Source organism: Pleurodeles waltl, chromosome 3_1, assembly GCF_031143425.1.
Source record: "Pleurodeles waltl isolate 20211129_DDA chromosome 3_1, aPleWal1.hap1.20221129, whole genome shotgun sequence".
Taxonomy (NCBI): Eukaryota; Metazoa; Chordata; class Amphibia; order Caudata; family Salamandridae; genus Pleurodeles; species Pleurodeles waltl.
Window position 1 is genome coordinate 17,660,190 of NC_090440.1, and position 19,302 is coordinate 17,679,491.

Genomic DNA, 19,302 nt, shown 5'->3' on the forward strand with positions numbered 1-19,302 from the left:
CAAAGTGTGATAACTACACACCCAGCCACCGGGGCTTGATTCACTTCAAAGGGTGATAACTCCTCACCCCAGCCACCAGGGCTTGACTCACTTCAAACTCCACACACAAGCCATCAGGGCTTGACTCACTTCAAAGGGTGATAACTTCACACACCAGCCCCCAGGGCATGACTCACTTCAAAGGGTGATAACTCCACACCCAGCCACCAGGGCTTGATTCACTTCAAAGGGTGATAACTCCACCCCCCAGCCACCAGGGCTTGACTCACTTCAAAGAGTGATAACTCCAACCCAGCCAACAGGGCTTGACTCACTTCAAAGGGTGACAAATCCACCCCCCAGCCACCAGGGCTTGACTCACTTCAAAGGGTGACAACTTCACTCCCCAGCCACCAGGGCTTGACTCACTTCAAAGGGTGACAATTCTACACACCAGCCCCCAGGACTTGACTCACTTCAAACTACACACACCAGCCACCAGGGCTTGACTCACTTCAAAGGGTGATATCTCCACACCCAGTCCCTAGGGCTTGACTCACTTCAAAGGCTGATACCTCCACACCCAGCTACCAGGGCTTGACTGACTTCAAGAGGTGATAACTCCACACCCAGCCACCAGGGCTTGACTCACTTCAAAGGGTGATAACTCCACCCCCCAGCCACCAGGGCTTGACTCACTTCAAAGGGTGATAACTCAAACCCAGCCACCAGGGCTTGACTCACTTCAAAGGGTGATAACTCCACACCCCAGCCACCAGGGCTTGACTCACTTTAAACTCCACACACCAGCCATCAGGGCTTGACTCACCTCAAAGGGTGATAACTTCACACCCAGCCACCAGGCCTTGACTCACATCAAAGGGTGACAACTCCACACCCCAGCAACAAGGGCTTGACTCACTTCAAACTCCACACAACTGCCACCAGGGCTTGACTCACTTCAAACTCCACACACCAGTCACCAGGGCTTGACTCACTTCAAAGGGTGACAATTCCACACACCAGCCCCCAGTGCTTGACTCACTTCAAAGGGTGACAACTCCACCCCCCAGCCACCAGGGCTTGACTCACTTCAAACTCCACACACCAGCCACCAGGGCTTGACTCACTTCAAAGGGTGATAACTCCACACCCCAGCCACCAGGGCTTGACTCACTTCAAACTCCACACACCAGCCATCAGGGCTTGACTCACTTCAAACTCCACACACCAGCCACCAGGGCTCGACTCACTTCAAAGGGTGATAACTTCACACCCAGCCATCAGGGCTTCACTCACTTCAAAGGGTGATAACTCCACCCCCCAGCCACCAGAGCTTGACTCACTTCAAACTCCACACCAGCCACCAGGGCTTGACTCAGTTCAAAGGTTGATAACTCCACACCCCAACCACCAGGGCTTGACTCACTTCAAAGGGTGATGTCTCCACACTCAGCCCCCAGGCCTTGACTCACTTCTAAGGCTGATACCTCCACACCCAGCCACCAGGGCTTGACTCACTTCAAAGGCTGACAACTCCACACCCAGCCAGCAGGGCTTGACTCACTTCAAAGGGTGATAACTCCACCTCCCAGCCACCAGGGCTTGATTCACTTCAAAGAGTGATAACTTCAACCCAGCCACCAGGGCTTGACTCACTTCAAACGGTGATAACTCCACACCCCAGCCACTGGACTTGACTCACTTCAAACTCCATACCCCAGCCACCAGGGCTTGACTCACTTCAAAGGGTGATAACTCCACACCCCAGCCCCCAGGCCTTGACTCACTTCTAAGGATGATTCCTCCACACCCAGCCACCAGGGCTTGACTCACTTCAAAGGCTGACAACTCCACACCCAGCCAGGAAGGCTTGACTCACTTCAAAGGGTGATAACTCCACCTCCCAGCCACCAGGGCTTGATTCACTTCAAAGAGTGATAACTTCAACCCAGCCACCAGGGCTTGACTCACTTCAAACGGTGATAACTCCACACCCCAGCCACCAGGGCTTGACTCACTTAAAACTCCACACCCCAGCCACCAGGGCTTGACGCACTTCAAAGGGTGACAACTCCACACCCCAGCCACCAGGGCTTGACTCACTTCAAAGGGTGACAACTCCACCCCCAAGCCACCAGGCCTTGGCTCACTTCAAAGGGTGACAAATCCACCCCCCAGCCACCAGGGCTTGACTCACTTCAAAGGGTGACAACTTCACTCCCCAGCCACCAGGGCTTGACTCACTTCAAAGGGTGACAATTCTACACACCAGCCCCCAGGGCTTGACTCACTTCAAACTACACACACCAGCCACCAGGGCTTGACTCACTTCAAAAGGTGATATCTCCACACCCAGTCCCTAGGGCTTGACTCACTTCAAAGGCTGATACCTCCACACCCAGCTACCAGGGCTTGAATGACTTCAAGAGGTGATAACTCCACACCCAGCCACCAGGGCTTGACTCACTTCAAAGGGTGATAACTCCACCCCCCAGCCACCAGGGCTTGACTCACTTCAAAGGGTGATAACTCGAACCCAGCCACCAGGGCTTGACTCACTTCAAAGCGTGATAACTTCATACCCCAGCCACCAGGGCTTGACTCACTTCAAAGGGTCACAATTTCACACACCAGCCCCCAGGGCTTGACTCACTTCAAACTACACACACCAGCCACCAGGGCTTGACTCACTTCAAAGGGTGACAACTCCACCCCCCAGCCACCAGGGCTTGACTCACTTCAAACTCCACACACCAGCCACCAGGGCTTGACTCACTTCAAAGGGTGATAACTCCACACCCCAGCCACCAGGGCTTGACTCACTTCAGACTCCACACACCAGCCATCAGGGCTTGACTCACTTCAAAGGGTGATAACTCCAACCCAGCCACCAGGGCTTGACTCACTTCAAAGGGTGATAACTCCACACCCCAGCCACCAGGGCTTGACTCACTTCAAACTCCACACACCAGCCATCAGGGCTTGACTCACTTCAAAGGGTGATAACTCCAACCCAGCCACCAGGGCTTGACTCACTTCAAAGGGTGATAACTCCACACCCCAGCCACCAGGGCTTGACTCACTTCAAACTCCACACACCAGCCATCAGGGCTTGATTCACTTCGAACTCCACACACCAGCCACCAGGGCTCGACTCACTTCAAAGGGTGATAACTTCACACCCAGCCACCAGGGCTTTACTCACTTCAAACGGTGATAACTCCACACCCCAGCCACCAGGGCTTGACTCACTTAAAACTCCACACCCCAGCCACCAGGGCTTGACGCACTTCAAAGGGTGACAACTCCACACCCCAGCCACCAGGGCTTGACTCACTTCAAAGGGTGACAACTCCACCCCCAAGCCACCAGGCCTTGGCTCACTTCAAAGGGTTACAAATCCACCCCCCAGCCACCAGGGCTTGACTCACTTCAAAGGGTGACAACTTCACTCCCCAGCCACCAGGGCTTGTCTCACTTCAAAGGGTGACAATTCTACACACCAGCCCCCAGGGCTTGACTCACTTCAAATTACACACACCAGCCACCAGGGCTTGACTCACTTCAAAGGGTGATATCTCCACACCCAGTCCCTAGGGCTTGACTCACTTCAAAGGCTGATACCTCCACACCCAGCTACCAGGGCTTGACTGACTTCAAGAGGTGATAACTCCACACCCAGCCACCAGGGCTTGACTCACTTCAAAGGGTGATAACTCCACCCCCCAGCCACCAGGGCTTGACTCACTTCAAAGGGTGATAACTCGAACCCAGCCACCAGGGCTTGACTCACTTCAAAGGGTGATAACTCCACACCCCAGCCACCAGGGCTTGACTCACTTCAAACTCCACACACCAGCCATCAGGGCTTGACTCACTTCAAAGGGTGATAACTTCACACCCAGCCACCAAGCCTTGACTCACTTCAAAGGGTGACAACTCCACACCCCAGCAACAAGGGCTTGACTCACTTCAAACTCCACACAACAGCCACCAGGGCTTGACTCACTTCAAACTCCACACACCAGTCACCAGGGCTTGACTCACTTCAAAGGGTGACAATTCCACACACCAGCCCCCAGTGCTTGACTCACTTCAAAGGGTGACAACTCCACCCCCCAGCCACCAGGGCTTGACTCACTTCAAACTCCACACACCAGCCACCAGGGCTTGACTCAATTCAAAGGGTGATAACTCCACACCCCAGCCACCAGGGCTTGACTCACTTCAGACTCCACACACCAGCCATCAGGGCTTGACTCACTTCAAAGGGTGATAACTCCAACCCAGCCACCAGGGCTTGACTCACTTCAAAGGGTGATAACTCCACACCCCAGCCACCAGGGCTTGACTCACTTCAAACTCCACACACCAGCCACCAGGGTTCGACTCACTTCAAAGGGTGATAACTTCACACCCAGCCATCAGGGCTTCACTCACTTCAAAGGTTGATAACTCCACCCCCCAGCCACCAGGGCTTGACTCACTTCAAACTCCACACCAGCCACCAGGGCTTGACTCACTTCAAAGGTTGATAACTCCACACCCCAACCACCAGGGCTTGACTCACTTCAAAGGGTGATGTCTCCACACTCAGCCCCCAGGCCTTGACTCACTTCTAAGGCTGATACCTCCACACCCAGCCACCAGGGCTTGACTCACTTCAAAGGCTGAGAACTCCACACCCAGCCAGCAGGGCTTGACTCACTTCAAAGGGTGATAACTCCACCTCCCAGCCACCTGGGCTTGATTCACTTCAAAGAGTGATAACTTCAACCCAGCCACCAGGGCTTGACTCACTTCAAACGGTGATAACTCCACACCCCAGCCACCAGGACTTGACTCACTTCAAACTCCATACCCCAGCCACCAGGGCTTGACTCACTTCAAAGGGTGATAACTCCACACCCCAGCCCCTAGGCCTTGACTCACTTCTAAGGATGATACCTCCACACCCAGCCACCAGGGCTTGACTCGCTTCAAAGGCTGACAACTCCACACCCAGCCAGGAAGGCTTGACTCACTTCAAAGGGTGATAACTCCACCTCCCAGCCACCAGGGCTTGATTCACTTCAAAGAGTGATAAGTTCAACCCAGCCACCAGGGCTTGACTCACTTCAAACGGTGATAACTCCACACCACAGCCACCAGGACTTGACTCACTTCAAATTCCATACCCCAGCCACCAGGGCTTGACTCACTTCAAAGGGTGATAACTCCACACCCCAGCCACCAGGGCTTGACTCACTTCAAAGGGTGACAACTCCACCCCCCAGCCACCAGGGCTTGACTCACTTCAAACTCCAAACACCAGCCACCAGGGCTTGACTCACTTCAAAGGGTGATAACTTCACACACCAGCCACCAGGGCTTGACTCACTTCAAAGGGTGACAATTCCACACACCAGCCCCCAGGGCTTGACTCACTTCAAAGGGTGATAACTCCACACCCAGGCACCAGGGCTTGATTCACTTCAAAGGGTGATAACTCCACCCCCCAGCCACCAGGGCTTGACTCACTTCAAAGAGTGATAACTCCAACCCAGCCAACAGGGCTTGACTCACTTCAAAGGGTGATAACTCCACCCCCCCAGCCACCAGGGCTTGGCTCACTTCAAAGGGTGATAACTCAACCCCCAGCCACCAGGGCTTGACTCACTTAAAACTCCACACCCCAGCCACCAGGGCTTGACTCACTTCAAAGGGTGATAACTCCACACCCCAGCCACCAGGGCTTGACTCACTTCAAAGGGTGACAACTCCACCCCCCAGCCACCAGGGCATGGCTCACTTCAAAGGGTGACAAATCCACCCCCCAGCCACCAGGGCTTGACTCACTTCAAAGGGTGATAACTTCATACCCCAGCCACCAGGGCTTGACTCACTTCAAAGGGTCACAATTTCACACACCAGCCCCCAGGGCTTGACTCACTTCAAACTACACACACCAGCCACCAGGGCTTGAGTCACTTCAAAGGGTGACAACTCCACCCCCCAGCCACCAGGGCTTGACTCACTTCAAACTCCACACTCCAGCCACCAGAGCTTGACTCACTTGAAAGGGTGATAACTCCACACCCCAGCCACCAGGGCTTGACTCACTTCAGACTCCACACACCAGCCATCAGGGCTTGACTCACTTCAAAGGGTGATAACTCCAACCCAGCCACCAGGGCTTGACTCACTTCAAAGGGTGATAACTCCACACCCCAGCCACCAGGGCTTGACTCACTTCAAACTCCACACACCAGCCATCAGGGCTTGACTCACTTCAAAGGGTGATAACTCCAACCCAGCCACCAGGGCTTGACTCACTTCAAAGGGTGATAACTCCACACCCCAGCCACCAGGGCTTGACTCACTTCAAACTCCACACACCAGCCATCAGGGCTTGATTCACTTCAAACTCCACACACCAGCCACCAGGGCTCGACTCACTTCAAAGGGTGATATCTTCACACCCAGCCACCAGGGCTTTACTCACTTCAAAGGGTGATAACTCCACCCCCCAGCCACCAGGGCTTGACTCACTTCAAACTCCACACCAGCCACCAGGGCTTGATTCACTTCAAAGGTTGATAACTCCACACCCCAACCACCAGGGCTTGACTCACTTCAAAGGGTGCTTTCTCCACACTCAGCCCCCAGGCCTTGACTCACTTCTAAGGCTGATACCTCCACACCCAGCCCCCAGGGCTTGACTCACTTCAAAGACTGGTACCTCCACACCCAGCCACCAGGGCTTGACCCACTTCAAAGGGTGACAACTCCACACCCCAGCCACCAGGGCTTGACTCTCTTCAAAGGGTGATAACTCCAACCCAGCCAACAGGGCTTGACTCACTTCAAAGGGTGATAACTCCACACCCCAGCCACCAGGGCTTGACTCACTTCAAACTCCACACCCCAGCCACCAGGGCTTGACTCACTTCAAAGGGTGATAACTCCACACCCCAGCCACCAGGGCTTGACTCACTTAAAAGGGTGAAAACGCCACCCCACAGCCACCAGGGCTTGGCTCACTTCAAAGGGTGACAAATCCACCCCCCAGCCACCAGGGCTTGACTCACTTCAAACGGTGATAACTTCACACCCCAGCCCCCAGGGCTTGACTCACTTCAAAGGGTGACAATTCCACACACCAGCCAGCCCCCAGGGCTTGACTCACTTCAAACTCCACACACCAGCCACCAGGGCTTGACTCACTTCAAAGGGTGATATCTCAACAACCAGCCCCTAGGGTTTGACTCACTTCAAAGGCTGACACCTCCACACCCAGCCACCAGGGCTTGACTCACTTCAAAGGGTGATAACTACACACCCAGCCACCAGGGCTGGGCTCACTTCAAAGGGTGACAAATCCACACACCAGCCCCCAGGGCTTGACTCACTTCAAACTCCACACACCAGCCATCAGGGCTTGACTCACTTCAAAGGGTGATAACTTCACACCCAGCCACCAGGGCTTGACTCACTTCAAAGGGTGATAACTCCACACCCCAGCAACAAGGGCTTGACTCACTTCAAACTCCACACACCAGCCACCAGGGCTTGACTCACTTCAAAGGGTGACAATTCCACACACCAGCACCGAGGGCTTGACTCACTTCAAAGGGTGACAAATCCACCCCCCAGCCACCAGGGCTTGACTCACTTCAAAGGGTGACAACTCCACCCCGCAGCCATCAGGGCTTGACTCACTTCAAACTCCACACACCAGCCAACAGGGCTCGACTCACTTCAAAGGGTGATAACTTCACACCCAGCCACCAGAGCTTGACTCACTTCAAAGGGAGATAACTCCACCCCCCAGCCACCAGGGCTTGACTCACTTCAAACTCCACACCAGCCACCAGGGCTTGACTCACTTCAAAGGGTGATAACTCCACACCCCAACCACCAGGGCTTGACTCAGTTCAAAGGGTGATATCTCCACACCCAGCCCCCAGGCCTTGACTCACTTCTAAGGCTGATACCTCCACTCCCAGCCACCAGGGCTTGACTCACTTCAAAGGCTGACAACTCCACACCCAGCCACCAGGGCTTGACTCACTTCAAAGGGTGATAACTCCACACCCCTGTCACCAGGGCTTGACTCACTTCAAAGGGTGACAAATCCACCCCCCAGCCACCAGGGCTTGACTCACTTCAAACTCCAAACACCAGCCACCAGGGCTTGACTCACTTCAAAGGGTGATAACTTCACACCCCAGCCACCAGGGCTTGACTCACTTCAAAGGGTGACAATTCCATACACCAGCCCCAGGGCTTGATTCACTTCAAAGGGTGATAACTCCTGCCACCAGGGCTTGACTCACTTCAAAGAGTGATAACTCCAGCCCCCAGCCACCAGGGCTTGGCTCACTTCAAAGGGTGACAACTCCACACCCCAGCCACCAGGGCTTGACTCACTTAAAACTCCACACCCCAGCCACCAGGGCTTGACTCACTTCAAAGGGTGATAACTCCACACCCCAGCCACCAGGGCTTGACTCACTTCAAAGGGTGACAACTCCAACCCCCAGCCACCAGGGCTTGGCTCACTTGAAAGGGTGACAAATCCACCCCCCAGCCACCAGGGCTTGACTCACTTCAAACTCCACACACCAGCCATCAGGGCTTGACTCACTTCAAAGGGTGATAACTTCACACCCAGCCACCAGGGCTTGACTCACTTCAAAGGGTTTTAACTCCACACCCCAGGAACAAGGGCTTGACTCACGTCAAACTCCACACAACAGCCAACAGGGCTTGACTCACTTCAAACTCCACACACCAGTCACCAGGGCTTGACTCACTTCAAAGGGTGACAATTCCACACACCAGCCCCCAGTGCTTGACTCACTTCAAAGGGTGACAACTCCACCCCCCAGCCACCAGGGCTTGACTCACTTCAAACTCCACACACCCAGCCACCAGGGCTTGACTCACTTCAAAGGGTGATAACTCCACCCTCCAGCCATCAGGGCTTGACTCACTTCAAACTCCACACCAGCCACCAGGGCTTGACTCACTTCAAAGGTTGATAACTCCACACCCCAACCACCAGGGCTTGTCTCACTTCAAAGGGTGATGTCTCCACACTCAGTCCCCGGGCCTTGACTCACCTCTAAGGCTGATACCTCCACACCCAGCCACCAGGGCTTGACTCACTTCAAAGGCTGACAACTCCACACCCAGCCAGCAGGGCTTGACTCACTTCAAAGGGTGATAACTCCACCCCCCCAGCCACCAGGGCTTGATTCACTTCAAAGAGTGATAACTTCAACCCAGCCACCAGGGCTTGACTCACTTCAAAGACTGGTACCTCCACACCCAGCCACCAGGGCTTGACCCACTTCAAAGGGTGACAATTCCACACCCCAGCCACCAGGGCTTGACTCACTTCAAAGGGTGATAACTCCAACCCAGCCAACAGGGATTGACTCACTTCAAAGGGTGATAACTCCACACCCCAGCCACCAGGGCTTGACTCACTTCAAACTCCACACCCCAGCCACCAGGGCTTGACTCATTTCAAAGGGTGATAACTCCACACCCCAGCCACCAGGGCTTGACTCACTTCAAAGGGTGAAAACTCCACCCCCCAGTCACCAGGGCTTGGCTCACTTCAAAGGGTGACAAATCCACCCCCCAGCCACCAGGGCCTGACTCTCTTCAAAGGGTGATAACTTCACACCCCAGCCACCAGGGCTTGACTCACTTCAAAGGGTGACAATTCCACACACCAGCCAGCCCCCAGGGCTTGACTCACTTCAAACTCTACACACCAGCCACCAGGGCTTGACTCACTTCAACGGGTGATATCTCCACAACCAGCCCCTAGGGCTTGACTCACTTCAAAGGCTGACACCTCCACACCCAGCCACCAGGGCTTGACTCACTTCAAAGTGTGATAACTACACACCCAGCCACCGGGGCTTGATTCACTTCAAAGGGTGATAACTCCTCACCCCAGCCACCAGGGCTTGACTCACTTCAAACTCCACACACAAGCCATCAGGGCTTGACTCACTTCAAAGGGTGATAACTTCACACACCAGCCCCCAGGGCTTGACTCACTTCAAAGGGTGATAACTCCACACCCAGCCACCAGGGCTTGATTCACTTCAAAGGGTGATAACTCCACCCCCCAGCCACCAGGGCTTGACTCACTTCAAAGAGTGATAACTCCAACCCAGCCAACATGGCTTGACTCACTTCAAAGGGTGATAACTCCACCCCCCAGCCACCAGGGCTTGGCTCACTTCAAAGGGTGATAACTCCACCCTCCAGCCACCAGGGCTTGACTCACTTAAAACTCCACACCCCAGCCACCAGGACTTGACGCACTTCAAAGGGTGACAACTCCACACCCCAGCCACCAGGGCTTGACTCACTTCAAAGGGTGACAACTCCACCCCCAAGCCACCAGGCCTTGGCTCACTTCAAAGGGTGACAAATCCACCCCCCAGCCACCAGGGCTTGACTCACTTCAAAGGGTGACAACTTCACTCCCCAGCCACCTGGGCTTGACTCACTTCAAAGGGTGACAATTCCACACACCAGCCCCCAGGGCTTGACTCACTTCAAACTACACACACCAGCCACCAGGGCTTGACTCACTTCAAAGGGTGATATCTCCACACCCAGTCCCTAGGGCTTGACTCACTTCAAAGGCTGATACCTCCACACCCAGCTACCAGGGCTTGACTGACTTCAAAAGGTGATAACTCCACACCCAGCCACCAGGGCTTGACTCACTTCAAAGGGTGATAACTCCACCCCCCAGCCACCAGAGCATGACTCACTTCAAAGGGTGATAACTCGAACCCAGCCACCAGGGCTTGACTCACTTCAAAGGGTGATAACTCCACACCCCAGCCACCAGGGCTTGACTCACTTCAAAATCCACACACCAGCCATCAGGGCTTGACTCACTTCAAAGGGTGATAACTTCACACCCAGCCACCAGGCCTTGACTCACTTCAAAGGGTGATAACTCCACACCCCAGCAACAAGGGCTTGACTCACTTCAAACTCCACACAACAGCCACCAGGGCTTGACTCACTTCAAACTCCACACACCAGTCACCAGGGCTTGACTCACTTCAAAGGGTGACAATTCCACACACCAGCCCCCAGTGCTTGACTCACTTCAAAGGGTGACAACTCCACCCCCCAGCCACTAGGGCTTGACACACTTCAAACTCCACACACCAGCCACCAGGGCTTGACTCACTTCAAAGGGTGATAACTCCACACCCCAGCCACCAGGGCTTGACTCACTTCAGACTCCACACACCAGCCATCAGGGCTTGACTCACTTCAAAGGGTGATAACTCCAACCCAGCCACCAGGGCTTGACTCACTTCAAAGGGTGATAACTCCACACCCCAGCCACCAGGGCTTGACTCACTTCAAACTCCACACACCAGCCATCAGGGCTTGACTCACTTCAAACTCCACACACCAGCCACCAGGGCTCGACTCACTTCAAAGGGTGGTAACTTCACCCCCAGCCACCAGGGCTTTACTCACTTCAAAGGGTGATAACTCTACCACCAAGCCACCAGGGCTTGACTCACTTCAAACTCCACACCAGCCACCAGGGCTTGATTCACTTCAAAGGTTGATAACTCCACACCCCAACCACCAGGGCTTGACTCACTTCAAAGGGTGCTTTCTCCACACTCAGCCCCCAGGCCTTGACTCACTTCTAAGGCTTATACCTCCACACCCAGCCCCCAGGGCTTGACTCACTTCAAAGACTGGTACCTCCACACCCAGCCACCAGGGCTTGACCCACTTCAAAGGGTGACAACTCCACAACCCAGCCACCAGGGCTTGACTCTCTTCAAAGGGTGATAACTCCAACCCAGCCAACAGGGCTTGACTCACTTCAAAGGGTGATAACTCCACACCCCAGCCACCAGGGCTTGACTCACTTCAAACTCCCCACCCCAGCCACCAGGGCTTGACTCACTTCAAAGGGTGATAACTCCACACCCCAGCCACCAGGGCTTGACTCACTTCAAAGGGTGAAAACACCACCCCACAGCCACCAGGGCTTGGCTCACTTCAAAGGGTGACAAATCCACCCCCCAGCCACCAGGGCTTGACTCACTTCAAACGGTGATAACTTCACACCCCAGCCCCCAGGGCTTGACTCACTTCAACGGATGACAATTCCACACACCAGCCAGCCCCCAGGGCTTGACTCACTTCAAACTCCACACACCAGCCACCAGGGCTTGACTCACTTCAAAGGGTGATATCTCAACAACCAGCCCCTAGGGTTTGACTCACTTCAAAGGCTGACACCTCCACACCCAGCCACCAGGGCTTGACTCACTTCAAAGGGTGATAACTACACACCCAGCCACCAGGGCTTGACTCACTTCAAAGGGTGACAAATCCACACACCAGCCCCCAGGGCTTGACTCACTTCAAACTCCACACACCAGCCATCAGGGCTTGACTCACTTCAAAGGGTGATAACTTCACACCCAGCCACCAGGGCTTGACTCACTTCAAAGGGTGATAACTCCACACCCCAGCAACAAGGGCTTGACTCACTTCAAACTCCACACACCAGCCACCAGGGCTTGACTCACTTCAAAGGGTGACAATTCCACACACCAGCACCGAGGGCTTGACTCACTTCAAAGGGTGACAAATCCACCCCCCAGCCACCAGGGCTTGACTCACTTCAAAGGGTGACAACTCCACCCGCAGCCATCAGGGCTTGACTCACTTCAAACTCCACACACCAGCCAACAGGGCTCGACTCACTTCAAAGGGTGATAACTTCACACCCAGCCACCAGAGCTTGACTCACTTCAAAGGGTGATAACTCCACCCCCCAGCCACCAGGGCTTGACTCACTTCAAACTCCACACCAGCCCCCAGGCCTTGACTCACTTCTAAGGCTGATACCTCCACACCCAGCCCCCAGGGCTTGACTCACTTCAAAGACTGGTACCTCCACACCCAGCCACCAGGGCTTAACCCACTTCAAAGGGTGACAACTCCACACCCCAGCCACCAGGGTTTGACTCTCTTCAAAGGGTGATAACTCCAACCCAGCCAACAGGGCTTGACTCACTTCAAAGGGTGATAACTCCACACCCCAGCCACCAGGGCTTGACTCACTTCAAACTCCACACCCCAGCCACCAGGGCTTGAGTCACTTCAAAGGGTGATAACTCCACACCCCAGCCACCAGGGCTTGACTCACTTCAAAGGGTGAAAACACCACCCCACAGCCACCAGGGCTCGGCTCACTTCAAAGGGTGACAAATCCACCCCCCAGCCACCAGGGCTTGACTCACTTCAAAGAGTGATAACTCCAACCCAGCCAACATGGCTTGACTCACTTCAAAGGGTGATAACTCCACCCCCCAGCCACCAGGGCTTGGCTCACTTCAAAGGGTGATAACTCCACCCTCCAGCCACCAGGGCTTGACTCACTTAAAACTCCACACCCCAGCCACCAGGACTTGACGCACTTCAAAGGGTGACAACTCCACACCCCAGCCACCAGGGCTTGACTCACTTCAAAGGGTGACAACTCCACCCCCAAGCCACCAGGCCTTGGCTCACTTCAAAGGGTGACAAATCCACCCCCCAGCCACCAGGGCTTGACTCACTTCAAAGGGTGACAACTTCACTCCCCAGCCACCTGGGCTTGACTCACTTCAAAGGGTGACAATTCCACACACCAGCCCCCAGGGCTTGACTCACTTCAAACTACACACACCAGCCACCAGGGCTTGACTCACTTCAAAGGGTGATATCTCCACACCCAGTCCCTAGGGCTTGACTCACTTCAAAGGCTGATACCTCCACACCCAGCTACCAGGGCTTGACTGACTTCAAAAGGTGATAACTCCACACCCAGCCACCAGGGCTTGACTCACTTCAAAGGGTGATAACTCCACCCCCCAGCCACCAGAGCATGACTCACTTCAAAGGGTGATAACTCGAACCCAGCCACCAGGGCTTGACTCACTTCAAAGGGTGATAACTCCACACCCCAGCCACCAGGGCTTGACTCACTTCAAAATCCACACACCAGCCATCAGGGCTTGACTCACTTCAAAGGGTGATAACTTCACACCCAGCCACCAGGCCTTGACTCACTTCAAAGGGTGATAACTCCACACCCCAGCAACAAGGGCTTGACTCACTTCAAACTCCACACAACAGCCACCAGGGCTTGACTCACTTCAAACTCCACACACCAGTCACCAGGGCTTGACTCACTTCAAAGGGTGACAATTCCACACACCAGCCCCCAGTGCTTGACTCACTTCAAAGGGTGACAACTCCACCCCCCAGCCACTAGGGCTTGACACACTTCAAACTCCACACACCAGCCACCAGGGCTTGACTCACTTCAAAGGGTGATAACTCCACACCCCAGCCACCAGGGCTTGACTCACTTCAGACTCCACACACCAGCCATCAGGGCTTGACTCACTTCAAAGGGTGATAACTCCAACCCAGCCACCAGGGCTTGACTCACTTCAAAGGGTGATAACTCCACACCCCAGCCACCAGGGCTTGACTCACTTCAAACTCCACACACCAGCCATCAGGGCTTGACTCACTTCAAACTCCACACACCAGCCACCAGGGCTCGACTCACTTCAAAGGGTGGTAACTTCACCCCCAGCCACCAGGGCTTTACTCACTTCAAAGGGTGATAACTCTACCACCAAGCCACCAGGGCTTGACTCACTTCAAACTCCACACCAGCCACCAGGGCTTGATTCACTTCAAAGGTTGATAACTCCACACCCCAACCACCAGGGCTTGACTCACTTCAAAGGGTGCTTTCTCCACACTCAGCCCCCAGGCCTTGACTCACTTCTAAGGCTTATACCTCCACACCCAGCCCCCAGGGCTTGACTCACTTCAAAGACTGGTACCTCCACACCCAGCCACCAGGGCTTGACCCACTTCAAAGGGTGACAACTCCACAACCCAGCCACCAGGGCTTGACTCTCTTCAAAGGGTGATAACTCCAACCCAGCCAACAGGGCTTGACTCACTTCAAAGGGTGATAACTCCACACCCCAGCCACCAGGGCTTGACTCACTTCAAACTCCCCACCCCAGCCACCAGGGCTTGACTCACTTCAAAGGGTGATAACTCCACACCCCAGCCACCAGGGCTTGACTCACTTCAAAGGGTGAAAACACCACCCCACAGCCACCAGGGCTTGGCTCACTTCAAAGGGTGACAAATCCACCCCCCAGCCACCAGGGCTTGACTCACTTCAAACGGTGATAACTTCACACCCCAGCCCCCAGGGCTTGACTCACTTCAACGGATGACAATTCCACACACCAGCCAGCCCCCAGGGCTTGACTCACTTCAAACTCCACACACCAGCCACCAGGGCTTGACTCACTTCAAAGGGTGATATCTCAACAACCAGCCCCTAGGGTTTGACTCACTTCAAAGGCTGACACCTCCACACCCAGCCACCAGGGCTTGACTCACTTCAAAGGGTGATAACTACACACCCAGCCACCAGGGCTTGACTCACTTCAAAGGGTGACAAATCCACACACCAGCCCCCAGGGCTTGACTCACTTCAAACTCCACACACCAGCCATCAGGGCTTGACTCACTTCAAAGGGTGATAACTTCACACCCAGCCACCAGGGCTTGACTCACTTCAAAGGGTGATAACTCCACACCCCAGCAACAAGGGCTTGACTCACTTCAAACTCCACACACCAGCCACCAGGGCTTGACTCACTTCAAAGGGTGACAATTCCACACACCAGCACCGAGGGCTTGACTCACTTCAAAGGGTGACAAATCCACCCCCCAGCCACCAGGGCTTGACTCACTTCAAAGGGTGACAACTCCACCCGCAGCCATCAGGGCTTGACTCACTTCAAACTCCACACACCAGCCAACAGGGCTCGACTCACTTCAAAGGGTGATAACTTCACACCCAGCCACCAGAGCTTGACTCACTTCAAAGGGTGATAACTCCACCCCCCAGCCACCAGGGCTTGACTCACTTCAAACTCCACACCAGCCCCCAGGCCTTGACTCACTTCTAAGGCTGATACCTCCACACCCAGCCCCCAGGGCTTGACTCACTTCAAAGACTGGTACCTCCACACCCAGCCACCAGGGCTTAACCCACTTCAAAGGGTGACAACTCCACACCCCAGCCACCAGGGTTTGACTCTCTTCAAAGGGTGATAACTCCAACCCAGCCAACAGGGCTTGACTCACTTCAAAGGGTGATAACTCCACACCCCAGCCACCAGGGCTTGACTCACTTCAAACTCCACACCCCAGCCACCAGGGCTTGAGTCACTTCAAAGGGTGATAACTCCACACCCCAGCCACCAGGGCTTGACTCACTTCAAAGGGTGAAAACACCACCCCACAGCCACCAGGGCTCGGCTCACTTCAAAGGGTGACAAATCCACCCCCCAGCCACCAGGGCTTGACTCACTTCAAACGGTGATAACTTCACACCCCAGCCCCCAGGGCTTGACTCACTTCAAAGGGTGACAATTTCACACACCAGCGAGCCCCCAGGGCTTGACTCACTTCAAACTCCACACACCAGCCACCAGGGCTTGACTCACTTCAAAGGGTGATATCTCAACAACCAGCCCCTAGGGTTTGACTCACTTCAAAGGCTGACACCTCCACACCCAGCCACCAGGGCTTGACTCACTTCAAAGGGTGATAACTACACACCCAGCCACCAGAGCTTGACTCACTTCAAAGGGTGACAAATCCACACACCAGCCCCCAGGGCTTGACTCACTTCAAACTCCACACACCAGCCATCAGGGCTTGACTCACTTCAAAGGGTGATAACTTCACACCCAGCCACCAGGGCTTGACTCACTTCAAAGGGTGATAACTCCACCCTCCAGCCACCAGGGCTTGACTCACTTCAAACTCCACACCAGCCACCAGGGCTTGACTCACTTCAAAGGTTGATAACTCCACACCCCAACCACCAGGGCTTGTCTCACTTCAAAGGGTGATGTCTCCACACTCAGTCCCCGGGCCTTGACTCACCTCTAAGGCTGATACCTCCACACCCAGCCACCAGGGCTTGACTCACTTCAAAGGCTGACAACTCCACACCCAGCCAGCAGGGCTTGACTCACTTCAAAGGGTGATAACTCCACCCCCCCAGCCACCAGGGCTTGATTCACTTCAAAGAGTGATAACTTCAACCCAGCCACCAGGGCTTGACTCACTTCAAAGACTGGTACCTCCACACCCAGCCACCAGGGCTTGACCCACTTCAAAGGGTGACAATTCCACACCCCAGCCACCAGGGCTTGACTCACTTCAAAGGGTGATAACTCCAACCCAGCCAACAGGGATTGACTCACTTCAAAGGGTGATAACTCCACACCCCAGCCACCAGGGCTTGACTCATTTCAAACTCCACACCCCAGCCACCAGGGCTTGACACACTTCAAAGGGTGATAACTCCACACCCCAGCCACCAGGGCTTGACTCACTTCAAAGGGTGAAAACTCCACCCCCCAGTCACCAGGGCTTGGCTCACTTCAAAGGGTGACAAATCCACCCCCCAGCCACCAGGGCCTGACTCTCTTCAAAGGGTGATAACTTCACACCCCAGCCACCAGGGCTTGACTCACTTCAAAGGGTGACAATTCCACACACCAGCCAGCCCCCAGGGCTTGACTCACTTCAAACTCTACACACCAGCCACCAGGGCTTGACTCACTTCAACGGGTGATATCTCCACAACCAGCCCCTAGGGCTTGACTCACTTCAAAGGCTGACACCTCCACACCCAGCCACCAGGGCTTGACTCACTTCAAAGTGTGATAACTACACACCCAGCCACCGGGGCTTGATTCACTTCAAAGGGTGATAACTCCTCACCCCAGCCACCAGGGCTTGACTCACTTCAAACTCCACACACAAGCCATCAGGGCTTGACTCACTTCAAAGGGTGATAACTTCACACACCAGCCCCCAGGGCTTGACTCACTTCAAAGGGTGATAACTCCACACCCAGCCACCAGGGCTTGATTCACTTCAAAGGGTGATAACTCCACCCCCCAGCCACCAGGGCTTGACTCACTTCAAAGAGTGATAACTCCAACCCAGCCAACATGGCTTGACTCACTTCAAAGGGTGATAACTCCACCCCCCAGCCACCAGGGCTTGGCTCACTTCAAAGGGTGATAACTCCACCCTCCAGCCACCAGGGCTTGACTCACTTAAAACTCCACACCCCAGCCACCAGGACTTGACGCACTTCAAAGGGTGACAACTCCACACCCCAGCCACCAGGGCTTGACTCACTTCAAAGGGTGACAACTCCACCCCCAAGCCACCAGGCCTTGGCTCACTTCAAAGGGTGACAAATCCACCCCCCAGCCACCAGGGCTTGACTCACTTCAAAGGGTGACAACTTCACTCCCCAGCCACCTGGGCTTGACTCACTTCAAAGGGTGACAATTCCACACACCAGCCCCCAGGGCTTGACTCACTTCAAACTACACACACCAGCCACCAGGGCTTGACTCACTTCAAAGGGTGATATCTCCACACCCAGTCCCTAGGGCTTGACTGACTTCAAAGGCTGATACCTCCACACCCAGCTACCAGGGCTTGACTGACTTCAAAAGGTGATAACTCCACACCCAGCCACCAGGGCTTGACTCACTTCAAAGGGTGATAACTCCACCCCCCAGCCACCAGGGCTTGACTCACTTCAAAGGGTGATAACTCGAACCCAGCCACCAGGGCTTGACTCACTTCAAAGGGTGATAACTCCACACCCCAGCCACCAGGGCTTGACTCACTTCAAAATCCACACACCAGCCATCAGGGCTTGACTCACTTCAAAGGGTGATAACTTCACACCCAGCCACCAGGCCTTGACTCACTTCAAAGGGTGATAACTCCACACCCCAGCAACAAGGGCTTGACTCACTTCAAACTCCACACAACAGCCACCAGGGCTTGACTCACTTCAAACTCCACACACCAGTCACCAGGGCTTGACTCACTTCAAAGGGTGACAATTCCACACACCAGCCCCCAGTGCTTGACTCACTTCAAAGGGTGACAACTCCACCCCCCAGCCACTAGGGCTTGACACACTTCAAACTCCACACACCAGCCACCAGGGCTTGACTCACTTCAAAGGGTGATAACTCCACACCCCAGCCACCAGGGCTTGACTCACTTCAGACTCCACACACCAGCCATCAGGGCTTGACTCACTTCAAAGGGTGATAACTCCAACCCAGTCACCAGGGCTTGACTCACTTCAAAGGGTGATAACTCCACACC